Here is a 20,679-nt window from a genome sequence, read left to right as displayed (position 1 = left end):
CAATAACTTAGAGATCTCACTACGCTAGAAAAATGTGACCTCAAGACTTAGAAATAATCACATTGGGACTGAAATAAATCTCACGTCAAAATTCGTAAAAATCACCAAAATGATGAAAATACCCCTTATGAATTTTGGACCCTTGAAAAATCTCAAAAGTACCTTTATCGCATTCAGAATATGATTTCGAGTCTAAAGGGACATATACTGACGAAATCGGAGAAATTTATGAAAAATCACAAAATGACCGAAACGCCCCTCGATGTCTGACTTGTACATAGAGATCTTGACTCTTAGGAAAACAAAAAATAAAATCTACCAATCAACATTCAAATTATAATTCGATCAACCAATCAAATGGAAATTGAAATTTAATCGACCAATAGAATTCAAATTAAAATCTAATTAACAATTAACATTAAAATTAAAATTAAGTTGACTAATCAAATGGAAACTAAAATTCACTCGATCAATCAAAATTGAAATAAAATTTCAATCAACCAATCGAGTTGAAATTAAATCAGCCAGTCAAATTAAAACTAACTAACAAATTAAAATTCAAGATCAAATTCAAATTCAAACTTCATCAAAAACCAAAATCGAATTTCAAATTAAAATCAATTAACCAATCGAATCAGAATTCTAATATTGAAAATCAAAATAAAACTTTAATTACATTGAAAATCGAGGAAAAGATAATAAAAAATTGATCAATTGCCGCTTAGTCTAAGGAGGACTATCAAGTTGCGAGTAACGTGGGATCACCACTCCCATTCTCTTAAAAGAAAAGAAGGAAACAAAAGAAAAGAGAAAATGAGGAAAACGTGGAGGCAAGAAAATTTGGAAACAAAAATAATTAGTAAGATTTTTTTAAAAACCGTACTCATGTCCTCTTTGGGAGGGATTGAACTTGGCTTTGAGGAATCTTGGAAGAGAAAAAGAAGAAAAAGAAAAAGAAAAAAGAAGATGAGGAAAAGAAAAGGGATTAAATATAACCTCAGACCACCGATCGACTTCACCCCAATGCCCATATGCAGCAACACCCTCTCTATCTCAATCGTCTTCTTTTGATAACACAACTCCAAGTCTTAACAACAACCCTCATAACAATACTTTTTTTTTTCTTCCATACCTCCCCTTCATCTTCGTTCAAACCAGCCAACAAATATCTCACCATCTCACAATTTTCTGCCAGTTAATCACTCAAACTTGCAACTTACAATTTCTACCATCAAACCTCACCTTCATTTTCGTTCAAACCAACCCTTACACCCTTGTTTTCATTCCCCGCAGGACCCTTTTATCTCTATCATTTTTTCTACCCATAAACTCTCCTCATTCATCATGATTTTCACCCTTTGCGATCCCCCAAATGCTACTTAATTAAAACCACTTGCAACTCATGATTTCTGCCATTAACAACAACCCAACACCTTCGTTAGTAGCACACTATCTATTTCCTTCTTCTTGAAGGCCCCAACTGCACACTATCTCTATTCTTTTTCTTGAATGCCCCAACAACCCTTTTTCTCTTCATCTTCTTCGGCAATATTACAGCAGCCCATTCGTTTTTTCCTCTTAGCATTTCAGTCAGACGGCCGCCTCTTTCTTGGTATGCTGTTTGTAAACACCCCAATTTGAACAGGCCCCCTACTCGAAAGGGCCCAAAAATATCGATTTTCCAAATAAGATTGGCCAACGGGCCTAAAAAGCCTGAATCACTAAAACATGGTATTTTTATCAAATCAGGGGTCCCTATGACCCCTTAAGGGTCTAGTAAGCCCACCAAAAGGACTTAAGATACCCACCACCTTCCTTGTCTTTCACCGCTCCACCCTCAAGATAAAAAATTCCCCAAGCCCATTTAGGGCCGACAAACCTTCAACTCCCTAAAAATCATTTCTCACCCTATTCAATTTAACCCAAACTTAATCCCATACCTAAAACACATCCACCCCCAAAATCCCATCCTAAAATAAATCCTAACCTATTTCAATAACCTAAAACTTTCACAAAACCCCAAGCCCAACACATTAAAGCCCACAAACCATTATTCATATCAAATCCACATTTATAATCCATAACCCATAACCCACAAACCACTATCCACATCAATCAATCATCCTTTGATCATCAAAGGGGACACATGTCATCCCCCCAACTCACCTCCCTTATCCAACTACCTACCCCCATCACCTTTCTCTAACAAACCATCTACCCACATCACCTTTCTCCAAAAATCATCTCAACCCTTACTCTTTCCTAACTTACCCACATCACCTTTCTTTACCCCCATATCAACCCATACCCTTCTCTAACTTACCCTCATTATCACTTACAAATCTATCTCTACAAACCAAACCCATACCCCTCATCTCCAATCACCTCACCTCACCTCCCCATCCCTTTTGACACAATGCACCATCCCCTTAACCTTCCCATAATCCAATCAACTAATTCCTTACACAACTCATTCTCCTAACCTAAACACCTCACCTCTTCAACCTACCTAACACTCAATCAACAAATCACTCCCTTACACTCCCATTCTCTTAAATCAAATACCCATCATCTCACCTCACCAAACACTCCACCCAGATGGATTGGGTAGGATCCAAACCATTTAGATAAAAAATCATCCATTTACTCTCATTACACAACTACCCTCATCCCAACTCTAAATTTCATATCCCCAACCTTCAAAACCCATGTCATTCTCTACTCTTCTAATACTTCTCTCTGTTATATCCTTAAAGTAACCTCCAAACGCTTATAAATACCCCCTTCCCCTCCAAAATGGGTACCAAGTCTTATATTAAAAAATTATACACTCAACTCAATTCTCTACTCATCTCTTCTCTACTCTCACACTTTATATATTCTAAAGAGTTACATTTTCATAAATCACTAAGGACTCAAGAAGACATAGAAGAGAAAGAAGAAGGAAGAAAAGAAAGAAATGTTAAAGTTTCAAGGAAGGTCAAAGGAATATATACCCTCCCCTATTTCTATTTACCCTCTCTATATCCCTATTCTACTATCTTACTCCTTTCTTTAATTTTTATTATTAGAAAGCTTCTAGGATTTAATGCTCCCCCTTCCCTATCTCCGGTAGATCGGACTTCGGTTTGATTAAAGTAAAAGGGTTGTAATCACTTTCAAAAACAAAATCGTTTTAATCCTTAAAATCATTTTCAGGCAACTGGTATTCGAGTCCTTCTCAACTTATGAGAATGGACCCACAACCATAGCCAATATTTTTCAAAAACACATGTAGTTGCCAAGGCTAAGGGTTTATAATGATCATCCCTTTCCATGGAATGATCCTATAATCGAGCCAAAAATAAATCCCTACTAAGAGTTCAAGTTATCGACACGTGACACTTTATTTTATTTTTCATTTTCATCCAAAAATGACAAAGTTGAGTTGATGTTACCACCACTTGGTGGGGAGAAAAGGATGCCTAACACCTTTCCTTTTTTCCAATCGAGCTGCTTACTCCGATCTCAAGGTTGATTGGTACCTTATCCAAACGAGAGTCACTAAACGTCAAAAATGATAATTTTTCTAAAAATGTACATCGGGTGACCATTCACACCCTCTTACAATATAAATGGTGGCGACTCCAAACCTTAGTAGAAGTGGTATTCGAAATCAAAAAATCACGCATCTACACTGTAATTGAGTTGCATCTGAAAGGTTTGCATCATAACAACCACACTGTCATAAAGGTAAGTCCAGCTTCGTCGTATTATTTTGTTTTAGTTTTTTATTTTTTTATCTTGTCTTTAATGTAGTTTCTTCTTTCTCCCTATGTTTGTTTATTTTTATGATTCTTGATTTGTTTTACTGTCATGGTTTCATTGCAAATTTTTGTTCTTGGATAGTAAGAAATGTTTTCTTTTGCATTCTTATGTTTTTCTTTTTTTCATTTTCCCTCTATTTTAATATTATCTATGTTATTAATCACTTTTGGGATTCTTATTCTCAAATCAATTTTTTTTATATGCATATTTAGATTGCTTGAATTTTTTTTTATGATTGGAATGATTCGAACCATATTAGTAATCTTTGTGTTTAGGAGTGCTATAATGTTTAAATAAAAAATGTTGTATACATGATTTCTTTGTTTACTAATTTCATAATTTTCCAATCTCAAATTTTCACATATTTTCAAAATCTTCTAATTTAGAAATTTCACGTGTGCCCATATTTTATTGATTTGGAAACTCACATTCATAAATTTTATATTTTGAAAAACTCATGTTCCTAAGTTTTTATTTTGGAAAATTAATATTTGAAACTTTCTAATGTGAAAATTTCATATTTTTCTATCTTGAGAAGATTCACACCCATCCATTTCTAATTTAGAAATTTTTTTTCTTAATTTTTCAATTTAGGTGTTCTATGTTTTTTTTTTTCTATTTAGAAGTTCGATGCCGATTTATGATTTGTGAATTCAAGAATTTCGTGTTCTTTTGAAATCTTTTATTTTGGAAAATTTTTGTTTTGCAAATTTCTAATTCGAGACTTGTCATATTGGTAATTTCCTATATTTGAAAAATGTTATTTTTATAAATTTCTAATTTGAGAACTCATCATATTTTTAAATTGCTAATTTGAAAAGTTTCATATTCCTAATTTAGAAATCTCATAAGTTACCAATTTAAAATTTTCGCATTTCTAATTTTTTTAATTTAGAAAGTTTTCACAAATTCCCATTGTTATTGATTTGGAAAATATTTGCATGTGGAATTTTAATTAACTTTAGATCATGGGATATAGAAGGTTTTTCACAAGTTTTCCCTTTTTATGCAAAATTCGAAGAATAATCTAAATAATTGGATAATCTTAGTCGTAAGATTCGTTTAGCAAATTCGATATAATTTGATGAAGATTTGACCTTAGTTTGACTTTAGTCTTTGTATATTGATCATAAGATAGTTTTGGATCGTAGTAGAGACCAATCATTTCGATTGGGCGGGTTCGGTGCCTAACACCTTCTGAAACACGTAATCTGACTCCTTACCCATTTTTCTTACTTGTGAACCAATCTATATTTTGGAGTTATCTATGGTTCCTAGACTTAAACTAGGTGGCGACTCCCAATCCTTAGACAATTTCCAATTTACCAAATCGGACTCCTCTTCATTATTTAGTGAAAAGGTCAAGGCGATTTCAAATGACCATGCACTTTGACACTTAGAATTAGATGTAGCTTGTCCGGAATTCACCTGGGAGCACCTATGTAATCTTATGTAAGGCTCACATATGAAGCCATATCAGTCCCGTGCTAGGGCATATCTGTTAGTTTAGTGGCATTTTAGTAATAAAAGAGTATGACCGACCTCCACTTTTGATGTTTTTGGAAATCTAGGAAAGACTTAGTGTACTCTTTGTAGAAAGGGTGAATAGTGTCCCAATCCTCGGCCTACACCCACGTTGATTTCAAGCCCTCGCACCAAGCTACGTGGAGTCCCACGTGTCATAGATCACTAGTTGCTTGTAATACACCTATTTGCTTTTGTAACGTGTTACATCGTGTAATTTAAATAGTATATTAACAAAGTTTCCTCTGGGCTTTGCCTCATATTGCCCTCGTTCTCTTGCTTGCTAGGTACATTTTATGTGTAGAGATTATTTTTACATGCTTGCTTGTGGATTAGTACCCCTTGCGCCGTACGAATTTACTTCGGAAGAACATAGCCATGACAGTTGGTATCAGAGCCAAGTTGGTATAAAGTTCAAGTTGGTTTCAGCTCGAAGCTCTTTTCTCAATTTCATTTATTTCACGCGAACAATGATAAGAGGAGAGAAAAATACCGTGAACCAACCCGTTCCAACCATACCACCCTCACGTACAAATAAGGAACATATCGAGCTATTCAAAGATTAGATAGCCTAGCTATCGGGTTTCATTGATGGTATTACACAACTATATGCTTGTCAAAACATGGTGTAGACACCCTATTTTTGCATTCACCTGATTAATCAACTCGTCAACCTAATTGTGACGGTTCCTAATGATGGATGAATATTCTAATATTTTTTGTTATTACTAGATATGTTTCATAAATTCGGATAAGATATTTCAAACAAACAAATATTAGAAACCATGCTACGCTAGGAAAATATAACCCAAAACATAGAAATCATCATTATCAGACAAAAATAAGCTTTACGAGAAAAATCACTAAAAAATTATCAAATTACCAAAATGCCCTTGACATCAAAACATCCCTAAAGCCTACATTACAATTAGAAAAATCATTTCGAACACATAAAACAACAAATTAAAATCAAATCAATTACTTCACCAATTCTTACAAAATTTGAAAAAATTACGAAAACATCTTCATAGGGTCCACGATCATTTCACGTCGAAAACCCATAAATAACACAAACTGATACTCACATTGAATTTCTTACGAAAAATTGACTTCAAAACATGCCAAAATGTCAAAAAACAACATCTCAACTCAAAAACCCTCTTCGAGGGTAAAATGATAAATTTTCAAATCTTAAAAATCAAAAGTCTAAAACGAATAATTAAAACATTAATTAACGTAAAGTAAAATCTTAATAGATTAAATTTAAAATTTTGAATAAATAAAACCAATTAATTAAGCCAATAAACCAAATTTTAAGTGGTGGCCCATTTACCTAAGTGGGTCCCACATGATATTTAATAAAGAACCCTCCACCAGGGGTCCCAAATAATTGAAAATATAATTTAATAAAGAGCCTTCCATTAAGGGGTTCTCCAAAAGCTAAATTTTTTTTTCATTCTACGTAAGATTTCAAAATCCTAATTTCTAAACATAATTGAACAACTTAACCTCATCTTGGAAAGACCTCATGAAACCTTAATTTCTCAAAAAGCTCTATAAAAAGGAGCCTCTACAACCTAAATTCGTAGGTCAAGAAAAATCCTAGGAAAGAGATGCCAAAAACTCTCTTAAGCCTTCAAAAAAACCTTAAATCTAAAGTCCCAAGTCCTTACCTAACACCAAAACCCTATTCTTTTACCAGAAAAACGAGAAAATATTTAGATCTAGGAGGAGAATGCCTTATCTCAGAGATCAAAAACTGATCTAGTAATGGAGATAAAAGTAGGAAGACTCACATGAGGAATGCTCTCTACAAGTTCTAAGGTAATCAACCATCGCAATCACCCAGGTAGAAAAGGTATTTTTTATTTTATTTTAATTTTAGGTCATTTTTTTACAATGTAAAACTTTGCGAAACGTAAAAGCCAACGTTTGTCGAACAGGATTGGTGTCTAACACCTTCCAATTCTGTTACGTAATCCTCAAAACCATTCTTTTCATAGACTAGTACTTTTATCTGTTTAGAGTCATGTTTCAATTCCTAGACCATAAAACTAGGTGGCGACTCCCAAAAAATAAATAAACAGATTTGCAGCCACGAATCTAAGGCGCTTTCAATTGGATAACGAATCCGTGAGAATCAACACTAGATTAATAAACCTCGAGGAAGATACCTGAGGATTCCTAGACAACTTACAATAATAGATCACGGAACTCATTACCAAGGTAAGTTTCCTTATCAGAGCTGTAATGAACGACCTACTAGTAGTAAAGCTCTTCTCTCGCTTCTACAAGTCCACAAGTCACGCACCTTTAGTGGTGTTCGTGATGCAAAAGAGCTCAAAAATTTTCTATTTGATATGGAACATTCCGTGTAGCTCGTCCTGATTCAGAAGAGGTAAAGGTCACCACAGCTTCCATGTATCTCATAGGTGATGCCAAACTATGGTAGTGAACCAAGTACACCGAGATGAAAAGTAGCTAATATTCAATCAATACATGGGATGACTTTAAACGGGAGCTAAAAAATAGTTTCTACTAGAGAATGTGTAGTTTATTACCCGTAGAAAGTTAAGGCAACTCCACCAGATAGGTACAGTGCATGATTACATCAAGTAATTTTCCACCTTGATACTTGATATCCGTGACATGTCAGAAAACGACAAGTTGTTCTTATTCCAAGAAGGACTTGAGCTTTGGGTTCAAATAGAGCTCCAAAGGCAACGTATGCAAGATCTTATGACTACAATTGTCATAGCTGAGCGGTTGATGGATTATACTCCCATGGATGGGAGTATAAAGAAGGTATACCCTTAATCGAAGGGGTATTCTCCGCAACGTAAGCCCACCAATGGATCTTCTAAATGTAAGAATGAATGGTACAGACACAGTTCTAGCCAGGGTCCCAATAAGATTCTTCCCCTTCAAAGAACAAAAGTAACCCACCTACCAAGTACTACCACAAGCTTAAGTGTATTATATCTGGTGGTTCTCACTAGACATTCAACTGCCCACAAAGAATTGAACGCACTACTAGCCTCCCAAAATTACCCTAGTCATGAGAGTACAAGTGGGTGAGATGGTGATTTTCCTCTTATGGAAGCCATATATTTGTTGAATACAATCAAATAGACCTTTGAGACTCAAAATAACCATTAATAAAAGCTATGCACAGCTTCATTTCCCTTGTAGTGGTGAAGCGCCTCAATATTTGGCTCAAGAAAGATTATAGTCATATGAAAGCTATAAACTCCCAAGCCACTCCTATCCAAGGGTCGACCAAAGCCATGTCCATCAAGATAGGGACATAAAAGGGTAAACTTGACTTGCTCGCAGTTCCACTCGAGGAATTCAGATTTATTATTGGGATGGATTTCTTGTAATAGAACCTGACTATTTCGATGCCATTCACAAGCACCTTAGCCATGCTAGGTAAATGTCCAAGCTTCAAGATCCCCTCTCAATGAGAGAGGCTCTTGTATTTATAGACTTAAAGGTAATTTAGCTTACCAATTATACCCCAACTTAAAGAAGTTTAATTGATTTGTTTAAGAGGTTAAATTTGTCCAAATCCCATTTAAGGATTTTATGGATTATTATTAGGCCAAACTCATTTATTTAGGTATAAGGCCCAATATTTAATATGGATCACTTGGATTTGCTGGATCATGGGCTTTATCTACGAAAACTCAAACCCAAACATATGAAGTCCGTCCCGATAAATAGACCCCCAATTTAGACTTGTGAGCCTAACTGTGAGGTTAAGGACTTTATTTTGATTTATAAAATTCATGAGGGCCTCTTTAAAATTTTGATGCCCATAAATAATCCCTCAAGGATATGTTGTTAGATGCGTGGTTAGCGACAATGTGTCCTTGAACATGTTGTAAAGAGTGTGGACACTTTGGTGGAGGCGGACGTTGTTGTCATTGTTTTTTTTTTTATAGGTGCTTCTGTTTTCAAATCAGATGGAACCTCAAAACCTCTTGATTTAGTTAATGCCTTAATCTTTCAAGCTTTTCAACTCAAAATGTCCGAGTTTGAAGTGGACAGCCCCTTTTGGATTTTTTTTATGGAACTCTCCTCGTGATATTTTGAAATTATTTCAAGCCTCTACATTTTTACCAAAATCTGAAACACATCCTTGGCAATGCCACGTGTAATCCAATGGAGAGGATTCCTTCTAAATTTTGGGGACCCTGTATTTTTGCTAAGATCAGAAACACATCTTTGGAAATGTCACGTGTAATCCAATGGAGGGGACTTCTTTCAATTTTGAGACCCTTTAAAATAGTGAAACTCATATTTTGTTGTAAGTATACTTGGGTTGCATAGGATCATGCTCTCAAAATATTCTAACTCAAAGTTGGTGCACCTAAGTTGCGTAGGATCATTTTAATGATTTTGTGAGGTATGGGATCAAACCTTCGACATCTTCACATTAGGAAAGGTAATAGCTCTACAGTTGTTTTACATTCAATCCATGTAGAAATAGTGATTTAATTATTTATGGACTGGACTTAAACCAAACTAAAACAAACCCATTAACTTTTTATAAGGCCCAATTGTATTGACCCCAAAGTGGGCTGTGGCATACATATGCGAAGCTTGTAATTGTACCTTTTTATTTCTGATCTTCAACGGAGTACAGAACATGAAAATTCATTTTAAGATACTCTGTTTCAACAATCACACAGCATATCATCACCTTCGCTCCTATGGATTGTATGGCGAACCATTCATATGGGAGGCTTAAGGTCTACACTTGACAACTACAGTGGGAGCAGTAATGTTAGTGGCTTTGGGTAGCCAACTCCATTTTTCAATTAGTGATGCTCAGCCAAAATTGGTCGAAGGTATGAAGATAACGTGGTTTTAGGTGGAGCGATCATTCGACGAAAAAAAAATCTGAAATTTGAGTACATTCTTGAGGATTGCAGCCCGATCACGTTTCTTATGATCTACAAACATGAGATGTTAGATCATTTTTTTTTATTAGAACCCAAAGGTTAGGGTGCCGATATAAATTGTATCCAAACTAAAACCCCAAATCTCCCTCTCTTTGTTCTCTTCGTTCTCAGATTTCAGCCATGGAAAGGGAGTTTTGTTGATTTCAATCTAAACCATTCTCGGATCTCAACGACTCTCCAATATCTTGCTTTCCCTTTTATTTTTTTACATCTTTGCACCCACAACGATGTCAAGGAAGGATTCTTTCATCCACAAACCGATCAAACCAGTTTGGTGAAGTTCTTTCACTCCTTATCTAACACAAATAGCTGATTTGTGGAAGGATTCATCTCCTATAAATAGAGCACACAGCTGCTATTGGTAATGGCTAATTATTGAAGAGATTCGCAGCAACACATCGATTCTTGGAGTGCTGATTCTTGAAGGGATTTGCAGCGACAAGTCGAATTCTTGAGCGCTACATGCCTATAGGTAACTCCTTCTCCTTCTTCTTCTTTAATTTTCTTTATTTTCTTTTGCCCAAAACAGGGGCTGCAACCTCTACCCACAAACGAATCATTTGGTTCTTTTGAATCTGATGTGAAATGGATGAAACGTCCGTGGATCATAAATTGAGGACGACGTTCCATCTATGAAGAAGGATCGAAACTTTTTTTTATATTATATAATAAATCTCAAAACAGGGGTGATGATTTCCTCTTTTTTTTTTTCTTTCTTTTTTTTTTTCTTTTTTTATTGTTGTTGAATGGAATGGTCCGTAGAGGAGATCACATCTTGCACTCATGTGGAAGTAGGAATTCTACAGGTTAATCATAGAGTCAATTAAGACTGATGCGATCTTGAAGCAAGACACCTTCAAATCTTCAACATTCAGTTTTTTTTTTAACAGAGGCTCGAGATATCGCACTTGACATCTACAAATATATACATATATCTTCCTTCTTCCTCTAGCTTTAGACGTTCAACCTAGATGCAATACGAACCAAATCGGCAGCAACACATTGGTTCTTGAAGTGATACATGCATACAGGTAACATCCTCCTCCTTTTTTCTTTTTTAAATTTTGTTTTCTTTTACATAAACAGGGGCTGCTCCACACCTATACACATAGCCACACACGTGATATGTGCACGCACGCACACACTCACTGATCCAATTTGCTTAGATGAACACATGAACACTCTTCCTATATCTTTTCTTCAAATTTCAGAATTTTTTTTTGAATTCTTCCTTTGTAGTAGCACCATATGTAAAGGGCAGTTTTTTTTTTTTTTTTCTGTTCTTTTTAAAATTTATTTAAAAAAAAAAAAAAACAAACAAACAGGGCCATGCCCCCTGATCTGCTTGTGCCATCCATGCACCTTTCAAAACTCACTTGTAACCCCTCCTTTTAGTGAGACCTTTTATTACATACTTTCCCGACATCCTCTAAAGCACCGCCCCAAACACGATGTAAATTGGCTGGTATCAATACCTTTAGAACTATAAGAGGTCTGAATCGATGGCAAAAAATTTTCTTGAACCAATCAAAACTTCTTATTCTTTGGTTCTTCTCCTTTTCAACAAAACACTTACTAGCATTAATAAGATTTCAAATCTTCCAAAGGGTCATTGATCATACATTGTGATCCTCCAAAGCATAATCCGAAGTCATGTAGAAGTAGAGGACAGGATTGTAAGAATCTAATTTTTTATTTGGGATTATGGTAGTCATCCATTTTGAAATCCTTGATGAAGCAAATAACATATTATTATTATTATTGTTATTGTTTCTAACTCCATGTTTCTAATTCATAGGACGGCGCAAATTTCTTTGATACTTTGAGAACAATTGCACAAGCACAAACTTCTCTAAAAGACAGCTTCAGATTTTGAGTTCATCTTTCTTTAGAGAATCATCAAGAATTTGTTTTATAGGTATTTTGGTATTCTTGACGCATGGATTTACTTTAACATGTTTTTTTTATTGCATGTTAAATTGTCGTGATATCACAAGAATTTTTTGATGCGTTATCGTCTATGTCGAATACTCCAAACTTATGAGCAACTGAACAATAGATTTCTACTTTATTTGATTTGGCTAGTTTCCAAAACATCTATTTATCAGTAGTGCTCGAGGGCGGATAACACCAACTAGCTAGAAGAATCACGTAATGTAGGATTTGTACATGCTAATTTGCCAATTTCTAGAGCACCTATTTGTTAGTCTGCTTAGTGGTAGACAATGTTGATTTGTTAAAAACGTTACGTGATAAAAAATGTATACGCAGAAGAACCATGCGACGAACTATTTGTCCAATCAGTTGGCCAATCTCCAAAGCAACTATTTATCAATAGTACTTAAAAGTGGACAATGTCAACTGGCTGACAAACATCAACTGGCTAGCGGAACCATAGGATATAAGATTTGTACACTTAAAAGAACCATGCGATGAACTATTTGTCCAGTCAGTTGGCCAATCTCCAAAGCAACTGTTTATCATTAGTGCTTAAGAGTGAATAATGTCAGCTGACTGACGAACGTCAACTAGCTTGCAAAACCACATGATACAAGATTTGTATATGCAGAAGAACCATGCGACGACCTATTTGTCCAGCTACTTGACCAATCTCTAAAGCAACTGCTCCTCAATAGTGGTTAGGAGTGTATAATGTCAACTGGCTAGCAAAATCACAGGATACAAGATTTGTACACGTAGAAGAGCCATGCGACGAATTATTTGTCCAGTCAGTTAGTCAATCTCCAAGGCATCTATTTATCATTAGTGCTTAAGAATGGACAACGTCAACTGATTGACAAACGTCAACTGGCTAGAAGAATCAAATGGCACAAGATTTGTATATGCAGAAGAACCATGCGACGACCAATTTTTCCAGTTAGTTGGCTAATTTTTAAAGCAACTGTTTATTAATAATGCTTAAAAGTGGACAACGTCAATTGGCTAGTAGAATCACAGGATACACGATTTATATAAGTAGAAGATCCATGCAACGAACTATTTGTCGAGCTAGTTGGCTAACCTCTAAAGCAATTGTTTATCAGTAATGCTTAGGAGTGGATGACGTCAACTAGTGGACAAACGTCAACTGGCTAGCAGCATTAGAGGATGTAAGATTTATACACGTAGAAGATCCATGCGACGAACTATTTGTCTAGCTAGTTGGCTAACCTCTAAAGTAACTGTTTATCAGTAATGCTTAGGAGTGGATGACGTCAACTAGTTGACAAACGTCAACTAGCTAAAAGAATCGCGGTACGCAAAATTTGTATATGCAGCAGAACCATGCGACGACCTATTTATTCAACTAGTTTGCCAATCTCTAAAGTGACTGTTCATTAGTAGTGCTTAAAATAGGACAACGTCAACTGGCTGACAAAAGTCAACTGGCTAGAAAAATCATGCGACGAATTATTTGTACAGTCAATTGGCCAAACTCTAGTGCCAAAGCATTATTGAGCATGATGACTTTTTTTTATTCATACCCTTATATATCTATAATCAATGTGACCTTTGTACTTAATGAGACATGCTATTTATTTATTTTTATTTTTTTGAATATGTGTGTTCAGTCATTTTTTTTTAATTTCGCAAAGATGGCTAGGGACATTCTTTCCAAAGGTCCAAGGAACAAGAATCGTTTCAAACGGAGCTTACCACGTGAAGGTTGGGTAAATGATTTTGCAGATCCTTCTCAAAAGGGAAAATGACTTTGTTTTCCCCATGTTATCATAGTTGATCATTCAAGAAAAGGGAACATTTCATCTGTGGAGCTGAAGCATGTTGTACACACATAGATGATCGATCCTTTGAAGGTGCAATATACAAAAAGGGACACATCACTTGATATGACAGCTTTAAGTGAATATCCTCCAACAGTTGACTTACTCCCTAGAGATGAGATTGATATGAAGCGTCAGCCATCTTTATGTCATCCTACACATCATGACCAAACTCGCAATTGTCCATAGGCTGTTTCGACGTAGAAAATCATGCAAAGTTTTACTCAATGGGGTTCAGATATTGAACCTCGAGGAGACATTCGATATCTCAGTGGTTTTTGGGACTGGAGCTTAGATGTTAGCCATAAACTGCAGAGCAAAAGGTCGACAGCTTCCCTTGGTGAAGTTATATTTGTAGCTAGTAAGGAGTACAGCCGTCCTAATGGCATGTATCGAGCTTTATGTGAGTTTTGGTGTCCCGAGACTAACACTTTTGTGATGGATAGTAGGGAAGTTGGCATTTCTTTATGGGAAATGCAGAAGATTTCTGGGCTTTCTATCACGGGTGAGTATTATGAAGAGGTGGTGCCTAGTTTTGATGAACTCATGGGTTGCAACGGTGTTTCAAGGCTTCCTCTTTCTTGCCAGTATCTGTTCAAAGCGTATGCTTTATTGATTTTTGAAAAGGAGAGTGATTGTGTTAGCCATAGTGAATAGCTTGAATTTTGGTACATCAAAGCTGAACGAATTTCTAATCCTCGTTTGACGGTAGAGTATAAAGAAAGGGCAAGACCATTTTACTTTAATCGTAGTGGCCATCAACATTCCAGAACAAAATTACGAAGACGTTTTTCTTCTCGAGTTACTTTGGCTAAGGGGGGTCGTAAAGAGGGAGAAAATCCATTTATCAGGCTCGATTTTCCTGGGAATCAGAATGTTGAGGATGATGCTATGATAGCTGCATACTTCTCTTTATGGTTGTGTCGTTTTGTTATTCCTTGTGAGGATAATGATCTTATTCGTCCAGGCACTTTCAATGTAGCAGCATTGATGACCTGAGGTACTACGTTGTTTGTATAAAGGTCTAACTCAGACCTATTGGGGTATGAAAACACAGAAAGTTGTAGGTGCTTCCACGAGTTATTGTCCCCTTCATTACTTATTTGGGTGGGTTGGACTTCATTTTCCTCGGGGAGTATTTGGTAGCATTGATGCTGACTTTAGACCTCCGTATCTAGTTCACACAGCTGGTGTTTCCAACTCATACTTTTATTGGGAAGATTGTGCTAAAGATGCAAGGGATCTGATCATCACCATGGATTCTAGTGATTTTAAATGGCATCCTGAGGAGATTTGATCGCCAAAAGGTCATAGAAGGATATGGACTGATGATGGTGATGATATTTCTGAAGTTCAAGCTTTCATGATAAGCTGTCGTCCTGGATTTATTATGTTTCGATATGGTAATGTTTGCAAGGTGGAAATGTATAGCCCTCACAGGTTTGCTCGTCAACAAGGCTTTCATCAACGTATCCCTAGAACTCCGATTCCTTTCACAAGATCCATGGATAGGATAGAATTATACAATTTATGGTTGTTTTTGACTCAGACCAAAAGTCGAGTCAACTTTTTTATTCCTCCAAAAGTGCAAGACATGAATCGACAATTTGATAAGAGTTATAGGGATTGGTGGGTTCAGGACGTAGTGCCTCACTTTGATGCCCTTGATTTTCGTCTTCTTAAAGATAGCGTCTCCGTTCCGAACTTTAATTTTGATGAAAGAAAATGAGTTGAAGATCGTGAGGCACGTCGTACTTTGCTTGCGTAGACACCCCATTTTTGCACTCGCCTGATTAATCAATTCGTCAACCCGATCGCAACGATTCCCAATGATGGATGATTATTCCATTACTTTATTTTGTTACCAGATATGTTTTAGAAATTCGGATGAGGTATCTCGAACTGACAAAACCTTAGAAACCACGCTACGCTAGGAAAATATGACCTCAGAAACATAAAAATCATTATTTTTTAAACAAAAAGAAGCTTCACGATAAAAATCACTAAAAAATGATCAAATTATCAAAATACCCCTAACCTTAAAATATCCCTAGAGCCTACATTACGCTTAGAAAAACCCTTTCGAACACATAAAATAACAAATCGGAACTAAATAAATCATTTCACCAATTTTCACAGAATTTGACAAAATTATGAAAATGCCTCTCATAAAGTTCACGACCATTTCACACAAAATAAATTTCATAAATGACACAAACCAATATTTCTATTGAATTCCTTACGAAAAATCGATTCTAAAACATCCTAGAACATAAAAAATCGACTTAAAACGAGAAAAATCCTCTCCGAGGGTAAAACGATAATTTCACAATTTTTATAATTAAAAATTTCGAAATTAATAAATAAAACATTAAATAATTAAAGTGAAACATTAATGAAATTAATTTAAAATTTTGAACCAAAGAAATCGATCAATCAGGCTCTCAGGCAAAATTGTTAAGGGTTGCCAAGATATTTCTTCAAGGACCCTTCCATTTGGGGGTCCAAAGAATTAAAGATATAATATAGGGGGTTCTCCAAAAAATTAAAGTCAACCAAGCAAGACTAAATTCAAGGTATTAAAGTCAATCAAATAAGACTAAAGTCAAAATTAAAGTCAACAAAGTAAGACTAAAGTCAAAATCTTAAAATCAATCAAATAAGACCAAAAGTCAAAACCCTATAGAGTTCTAATTAAATAATAACTCTATTAAATAGAATTCTAACTAAAATACAACTCTACCTAAAACAATTCTAATTAAAATACAAATCTACCTAAAATAATTCTAACTAAAATACAACTCTAACTAAAAGAATTCTAATTAAACACTAATTTTATCTAAATCAACCCTTAAAAAAATCTATAAATAGGGGTCCTCACACCTTATTTTCGTATCAAATCATAAACCCTAAGAGAAGTAGGTCAAAAAGCTCTCCTAGCCTCCCATAAACCCTAATTTTGAAGCCCCAACTCCTTACCTAACACCCATACTTCAATTTTAGCTTGAAAAACACCTAGAAGCCCTTCAAAAACATCCCAAAATCCATAATAAATTCTAAGAATCTAGATCCAAGAAAGAGATACCTTACCTCAGAAATCAGAAATCAGATCCGGAGACAGAACGAAGCAAGGAGTACGGTACGAGGAGCAGTTTTATCAGATCTGAGGGAATAAATTATTTGCACTTCGAAGGTAAAATTTCTTTTATTTCTTCTATCTAGGTTTTTTGTTAGCAACGTAATCTTATTTGGGATAAGTAGAAACTTGCATTGGCCAGGCGGGGTTGGTGCTTAACACCTTCTAACCCGGTAATGTGATCCCCAGATTCAGTTTTTCTTTAGTAGATTAGTTTTTTTATCCGTTTAGAGTCAGTACTCGGTTCCTAGACCGTAATAACTAGGTGGCGATTCCTAAACCTCAAAGGTCAAAAGCGGATCCGCCCACCCCGCGGATCAAGGGCGCTTTCAGTGGCGACTCTGCTAGGAACCATTGAGGATCAAACTTGAAAAACCCCAAGTATGGGAGCATTGTTAAAGCAACCTAGAATGTTTTATTTAGTTTGTTTAGTTGTTTATTTTATCTATTTGTTATTTTGGTTCGATTATTAGTTATGCGTTTGGACTTTGAATATTTGGTATTTTGGCATATTATTGTTATGATTCAAATTGAGCATTATTTATTATCCAATTGAGGGTCGTTTAGGGTGATCCAAAATAATGCAAAATTCCAAAAAGGTTATTAATGGATTAATGGTGGTTGAAGCGGGGAGATAGTTTTTTTTTTAATTAGGCACGTGTTGGTTATGCTTGGACGTTTTTTTTTTAAAAAGGAAAAAATCTTTTGATTAAGTAGGTGTGTGATAGTTTTTTTTTTTTTTTTAATTTTTTTTATTGTGATCGTTTTGTTTTGATAAAGGGACTGTGCTGTCTGTTGACAGTAAGAAAAATTATCAAACAAAAAAAAAATAATAAAATAAAATAAAATTTCAGTGTGCTGTTGGCAACAACAATGGGTAAACAATGGGAGTGGGGTGCATTGAGAAATAAGGCTCTTTTATCTTAAAACCCATTATTTTAAAATAAGATTTTTTCTTTTGTTTCACTTCTCTTTTGTTAAACTCATCTTCTTCAACCGAACTGAATCAAAGACCGATTGATTTTGGTCTCCAAATCTAGTCGATACTAACCAACTCAATAGGCTTCCTCCAATGGAGTGGTATGGAGCTTCAACTAGATGGCTCCTCCACCGATTCGCTCAGATTTTGTCATCTTCAACAGGGACCGACTGGTTCCAACCCGAAATCGATCGATGTAGTCTCTCAAGCCCAGTCGAAAGTTCTATTCCAATCGATTTCCAACCGTACCCCCATTATCTACAAGAACTTTCGATCAATTAAAGGAATGTGGGAGTTTTCTGCCGAAGGAAACCTTCGTGGGATATTAGATTTCATCGTTTTTTAAAACCTGCAAGGTTGTGTTGCTAAAACACAAATCAAAGAAACGAAGAACTTGTTTCAATGAGAGATTTTATTTATTTTAACGATTCTCAAAGCCTATAGTGATTCGATTCAAGTTTTGCTTGAGTTTTCTCTATGGTACTTCGATCTTTTAAAGGAAAAAACCCATATGTTCTTCGATTGGACTATGAGACGTTTCTCTCTGCTAGTTCTGATCTATCAGACGAAACTCGCTTTTTTCAATCTGTTACTAGCTATTTCTTTGGTAGAACCTCCAGCGTGAATGGATCGCAGACAATGATTTTTTTTAAAAAAACATGTAACCATGACTTGGAAATAGTCCTATGGTTGGGAATCAGAACGAAATTTAGCACTGTTATTTCGTTGTTAAAGAACTTTGAGATCTTGAGTTCGGGCTTATTATAGTGAAGCTGATTGTAAATTGTCGAATGAGTCAAAAGGTTTTGAATGATGAAGAGGGGTTTTCTGTGTTCAGTTTGGTTAATTTTAATTTTTTTTTCTTTTTTTTTCTCAAAATAAAATCAGAAATATAAAAAGAATAAAAAAAACCGATTGATTTGTGGGCAGCCTTGAGTTTGATTTTAAGAAGTTTTTTTTTTTGGGTTTTATTTGTTGGCAGACCAATTGTCACCCAGAATTGTGTTGGGCTGTGTTTTTGGTTTATTTTGATAATAGTTTTTTTTTAGTTTTTTTTTTCAATTGGCTAAATAAAGGTCTTGATGTTTTGTTTGGAAAAATAAAAATCAATTTGTTTCTTAAAAAAAAGAAAAAAAGATGGTACATCGCCCCATACTCCAATAGCTATTATTCCATAGCCTATCATCGATTCAATGTTTGAGGAGTCTTGAATTATTTTAGATCACCCAAAATAACCTTTGATGGGAATACATAAAGAAATAATGTTGGATTAAATGCTTGCTTCTAACATTGGTATATGCTTAATGTACTTATCTTTACTTATGTGATTGGAACGGTGTTTATTCTGATTAAATATTCATGTGGCTCATATTATAATGATTGGTTTGATTGGACCCATGGGCCCATTTGTTTGAAAAAGGCCCCGGGCACACCCCACCCTGTTTTGTACACACCACATGCACATTTACTGTTTTGCACACTTACACGTCCCATATAGCCAAAGGGGTACTAGTGCGTGGCCCGATCTCTTCGGAGATGTGACGTCATTCATGAAAACCACAACTCCAGTCACGTACCTTAGGGTATATCAAACTGGGACATCAGTACCATCTGATCAGGTGACTCTGAAAGGTATATTGATGCACCCAGGCTGGAGCGACCTGAGCCTTTGACCTATTGTGAGCCACACTGTCACATGTCCCGATTGCCAATGTAGTATTAGTACGTGGTCTGTCCCCTCGTGGGATGCCAAACCATTTATGAAAGCTACAACTCTTGACTCGTACCCATAGGTATGTAAAAGATAATCTAAGTATATCAATTGCACTTCTTGGTCAAAATCGGTGCCTAAGCGAGATCTTGCCCCACTGTACCCTATTGTACGAGGGGGATAGACTACGTCTATTCTAGAAGAGAGGTATTTAAGTGGGCCATTGCTCAACATCGTGCGCCACCTCTCAACTGGAGATCAAACTAGCTGTTTTTGGTTTCAGAGAAGTGAGTTGAGGTTTTAGATTATCACCTAGACAGTATATCAAACCAAGTCACCACGTATCGAGAGGTATATAGGTGTATTTGGGCAAGGGTGGCCAGATAAAATGCATTGCACGTAGTAAGCTTAGAGTCTAGAAACCTTCCCTGTAGGTCACTACTCGAACTTATCGTGGGTGTTCCCGGGTTGTTTATTGAATGGAACCTTTTGATTGATGAGTGTATATGAATGATGTGGATGATAAGATTAGAGTGTATGATTGTCCTCAAGGATAAAAAATGTTGTTTTCGGAAATTAAAATGGGTGCACCGACCTAATAAAGAATCTGTTTCTTGCAAAAATTCAATAATGACCCAGTCCATCTCGATCCAACAATCATGATGGACCGAGCCATTTAAATCAAAATGAAAATCAAATTTTCAAGGAAGAAAAATAGTTTACAAAAGGAAAATATTTTTCAGAAAAGAATGTTTTCCAAAAGAAGTGTT

General features: G+C 35.6%; 1 long non-coding RNA gene across 2 annotated transcripts in view; it reads left to right on the top strand.

Annotated features, from left to right (window-relative positions):
- The first annotated feature begins 9,847 nt into the window (after nt 1–9,847).
- Nucleotides 9,848–20,679, top strand: part of LOC147401567 (uncharacterized) — a 34,949-nt gene continuing 24,117 nt past the window's right edge. Inside the window, exons 1-3 of one of the 2 annotated variants that reach the window (XR_015178216.1) lie at nt 9,848–10,773; nt 11,192–11,332; nt 12,100–12,219. This is a non-coding gene — a long non-coding RNA (uncharacterized LOC147401567). Of the gene's footprint in view, nt 10,774–11,191; nt 11,333–12,099; nt 13,254–20,679 lie in introns of those variants that run through there. The other variant, XR_015178215.1, reaches the window with a different exon arrangement.

This window comes from Akebia trifoliata, chromosome 5, assembly GCF_017979445.1.
Source record: "Akebia trifoliata isolate Shusen 1 chromosome 5, ASM1797944v1, whole genome shotgun sequence".
Taxonomy (NCBI): Eukaryota; Viridiplantae; Streptophyta; class Magnoliopsida; order Ranunculales; family Lardizabalaceae; genus Akebia; species Akebia trifoliata.
The sequence above is the reverse complement of the archived record's forward strand: the minus strand, read 5'-3'. Positions and strand labels throughout refer to the sequence as shown.